The sequence below is a fragment of the Babylonia areolata genome, chromosome 34, assembly GCF_041734735.1.
Source record: "Babylonia areolata isolate BAREFJ2019XMU chromosome 34, ASM4173473v1, whole genome shotgun sequence".
Taxonomy (NCBI): Eukaryota; Metazoa; Mollusca; class Gastropoda; order Neogastropoda; family Buccinidae; genus Babylonia; species Babylonia areolata.
In genome coordinates this window covers 8,609,088-8,613,804 of record NC_134909.1, presented here as the reverse complement: position 1 = coordinate 8,613,804, position 4,717 = coordinate 8,609,088, and the positions used below count along the sequence as shown (strand labels likewise).

Genomic DNA, 4,717 nt, shown 5'->3' with positions numbered 1-4,717 from the left:
CTTGTTTTTATACATCGCTCTCTCTTTCCCCCTTACTGTTTGTCTTCTTGTTTTTATACATCGCTGTGTGTGTGTGTGTGTGTGTGTGTGTGTGTGTGTGGGTGGGTGTGAAAAGTGCACACAACTTACGTTTATTTTTTTTATATGTTTTTTTTTTTAATTATGGGTTAGCCGAACGAAAATTTTCTGTTTTGGTTGAAGCAGACAATAAAGTATTTTGAACTGAATTGAACTGAATTGAATTGAATCACACACAAGCAGGACATAGCTACAGTCCCAACTGTTACTGTCTCCAGGACAGACAAGCTGCCACCATGTCAGTGGACTGATGGCCTAGAGTTAACGCGTCCGCCGATCGAGGAAGCGAGAGAATCTGAGCGCGCTGGTTCGAATCACGGCTCACTCGCCAGTATCTTTTCCCCCTCCACTCAGTAGACCATGAGTGTTGGTCTGGACGCTAGTCATTCGGATGAGACGATAAACCGAGGTCCCGTGTGTAGCATGCACTTAGCGCACGTAAAAGAGCCCACGGCAACAAAAGGGTTGTTCCTGACCAAAAAAAAAAAATGTAGAAAAAAAGACACTTTATCGATGAAAAAAAAAACCCACAAACAACAACAACAAACAAACAAACAAAAAACTACTGGCAGGAAAAATACAAAAAAAGAAAAAAAGAGAAAAAATAGGTTGCACTCTTCGTGTGGTGATGTGCTCTCCCTGGGGAGAGCTGCCCGAATTTCACACAGATTTCTCTGTTGTGACAAACAAAAGAGTACTACTGTGTGTGTAGTTCGTCCGTCGGGATCGACGAGGACCATCTAGTCATCCTAGGGGCGGGGGTGGGGCGGGGGGGTGGGGTTGGGCTCTGTGGGTGCACAGATGATTGGTCAGGTCAATCCACGCCCGGAAGGTTCTGACGCAGTGTGGACAGGGGATGGTGGCGGCTGTCCGGAACCTGCAGTGTGGTGTGCACTGACAAAGCATGCACGACATAGAACCTGCAGTGTGGTGTGCACTGACAAAGCATGCACGACATAGAACCTGCAGTGTGGTGTGCACTGACAAAGCATGCACGACATAGAACCTGCAGTGTGGTGTGAAGTGACAAAGCATGCACGACATAGAACCTGCAGTGTGGTGTGCGCTGACAAAGCATGCACGACATAGAACCTGCACTGTGGTGTGAAGTGACAAAGCATGCACGACATAGAACCTGCACTGTGGTGTGCACTGACAAAGCATGCACGACATAGAACCTGCACTGTGGTGTGAAGTGACAAAGCATGCACGACATAGAACCTGCAGTGTGGTGTGCACTGACAAAGCATGCACGACATAGAACCTGCAGTGTGGTGTGAAGTGACAAAGCATGCACGACATAAAACCTGGAGTGTGGTGTGAAGTGACAAAGCATGCACGACATAGAACCTGCACTGTGGTGTGCACTGACAAAGCATGCACGACATAGAACCTGCAGTGTGGTGTGAAGTGACAAAACATGCACGACATAGAACCTGCAGTGTGGTGTGCACTGACAAAGCATGCACGACATAGAACCTGCAGTGTGGTGTGCACTGACAAAGCATGCACGACATAGAACCTGCAGTGTGGTGTGCACTGACAAAGCATGCACGACATAGAACCTGCAGTGTGGTGTGAAGTGACAAAGCATGCACGACATAGAACCTGCAGTGTGGTGTGAAGTGACAAAGCATGCACGACATAGAACCTGCAGTGTGGTGTGAAGTGACAAAGCATGCACGACATAGAACCTACACTGTGGTGTGCACTGACAAAGCATGCACGACATAGAACCTGCAGTGTGGTGTGAAGTGACAAAGCATGCACGACATGGAACCTGCACTGTGGTGTTCACTGACAAAGCATGCACGACATAGAACCTACACTGTGGTGTTCACTGACAAAGCATGCACGTGGCAGCTTTCAAAAGAACCGCCGCAGCAGCATAGCCGTCAATGTCGGACACACACACACACACACACACACACACACACACACACACACACACACACACACACATACAGAGAGAGAGAGAGAGGGAGAGAGAGAGAGAGAGAGAGCATACGCACATGCAAACACACACACACACATACATGCGCAACGACGTACCCACATACGCATACGCGCGCGCCTACACACACACACACACACACACACACACACACACACACACACACACACACATACACACACACACACACACACACACACACACACACACACACAGCACAAACAAACACACACAAGCATACACACACACAAACACGCATGCACGCACATGCAAACACACACACACACACGCGCACACACACACATATATACACACACACACACACACACACACACACACACACACACACACACACAGCACACAGCACAAACAAACACACACAAGCATACACACACACAAACACGCATGCACGCACAAACACAAACACACACACACACACACACACACACACACACACACACACACACACACACACACACTCACAAACAAACAAACAAAAGGGCGTGCGCACACACACACACACACACACACACACACAAGCAAACAAACAAACAAAAGGGCGTGCGCACACACACACACACACACACACACACACACACACACACACACTCACACACACACACACATTCACACACACTGACACATATATAATCTGCATACTGCCCACCTTCACACCACTACCACCACCACCATCCCCAACCCCCGGGAAAGGGGTAGACAATAAATAGACTGCCAAAAACAGAACCAGTCTGAAAAACAACAACAACAACAACAGCAACAACAACAACAACAACAACAACAAGCCAACGAAACAAATCGATATTTCCTCTGTGTCTGCCCCGAGTCCGACAGGCCATAAAATTCTCGTTACCCTCCCTATTCTTGCTGGCATTTCCGACTGGTCATGACAGCCACCAACTTCGTGCTTGGAATACATGAACCTTCCAAACAAACCGATCTTCTTTTTTTTTTTTTTCTTTTTTTTTTCCAGTCACCCTAACCATTATCCCCTACAGAACCCCAGAAAATAAAGGGAAAGCATATACATAGAAAGAGAGAACACACCAGCATTTATTGCTTCGCGGGGAAAAAAAAAAAAGAAAAAAAAGTGGTGAGGCCCTTCTGAGGAAGTGAAACCAAACTGCCATTTCCCCTCCTCCTCCACTCCCCCCCCCCCCCCCCCCCTTTCCCCCCTCCCCCACTACGACTTCCTTCGCTGCCTCACAAACTGACATGATATACAATGTGCGTGTAGGCGGTCTGTTATTGCTTTAAGTCTTCAGGATTTCGACACTGTTTGCTTAATATAACAGTTGACTTTGGCACTGTCGCTTTGAACAGTGAAACTAAAAAAAAACCTTTGGTAATTTGACATTTTTCGTTGATCCTAATGAATAGGATCGTTGGTCGGGAGTGTGTGAGTGAAGCGCCTCTGAGTGTATAGCATGTTTTACGGAAAAGCTTGGCTGCGTACACACACGCTGACACATTGACTCCTGCTTGTGAAACTGAGCTCGTCTGTCACGGTCGAATTGTGCAGTCTTTTTTTCTTTTCTTTTTTATTGACGGGGTTTATGTGTGAGAGGGCGTATTATTATTGTTGTTTTGTTGTTGAAAACCTACTATTATAATTCACCGAAGTTCTGTCTGCAAAGCGAGAGACAGTCGTGTTTGTGGTGTTCTGTGTTAGTCGTTTGACGAGAATCGGTGAGTATGATAGATGTTGAATATTATGTGTGTGGGTTATTATTATGATGTGTGTTTGTGTGTGTGTTTGTGTGTGTGTGTGTGTGTGTGTGTGTGTGTGTGTGTGTGTGTGTGTGTGTGTGTGTGTGTGTGTGTGTGTGTGTGTGTGTGTGACAGAGTTGTAGTTGTAGTTGTAGCTGTAGTAGTTGCTGTAGGAACAGTTGTCAAGACTAAATAGACTACTCAAGTAGTAGTCAGGCCTTGAGCTTGAAGAGACAGAGAGAGAGAGAGAGAGAGAGAGAGAGTGTGTGTGTGTGTGTGTGTGTGTGTGTGTGTGTGTGTGTGTGAGTGTGTGTGTGTGATAGAGAGAGTTCGTTCGTGTATGTGTATGCATGCGTGTGTGTGAAAGAGAGAGAGAGAGTGAGGGAGAGTGAGAAAGAGATATAATCGTATACGTGTGTGTGTTTTGCCCAGACCAATGTTGTTTTTATTATTGTGTGTGTGTGTGTCTGTGTGTGTGTGCGTGCGTGCGTGTGTGTGTCTCTCTGTATGTCTGTGTGTGTGTGTGTGTGTGTGTGTGTGTGTGTGTGTGTGTGTGTCTGTGTCTGTGTGTCTGTGTGTGTGTGTGTAAAGGACACTGAACATGAATGATTTTCCTCGATTGTCTTTTTTTATATTTTCATTTTCTATTTTTCACTATTTTTTTTTTCAATACGAATGTGTGTGTGCACGGTTGTAGGTGAGTAAAACATGTTTTCTGTCTGAGTTTTAGTTTGTTTGTTTCATTTTCTTTGTTTGTTGTGTTGTGTTAGTCTCCCCCCCCCCCCTCACCCCCCCAACCACCCCACCACCACCCACCCCCTACCCCCTACCCCCACCCCCACCCCCACCCCACGTCCATGCTTTCAAAGGATTGAACTTTTCAGGTTTCCTATACCAACTGTATAAAGCATTACCTTTCCTTGACAAACGCCGAAACTGCACGACGGGCGCTATAGC

At 46.5% G+C, this 4,717-nt stretch overlaps 1 protein-coding gene across 3 annotated transcripts in view; it reads left to right on the top strand.

Annotated features, from left to right (window-relative positions):
- The first annotated feature begins 3,260 nt into the window (after positions 1-3,260).
- LOC143277490 (arylsulfatase B-like) overlaps positions 3,261-4,717 on the top strand; it is a 25,146-nt gene continuing 23,689 nt past the window's right edge. For all 3 annotated transcript variants that reach the window (XM_076582344.1, XM_076582343.1, XM_076582341.1), the window contains exon 1: positions 3,261-3,739. The gene's annotated coding sequence lies outside the window, so the exon portion shown is untranslated. The remainder of the gene's footprint in view (positions 3,740-4,717) is intronic.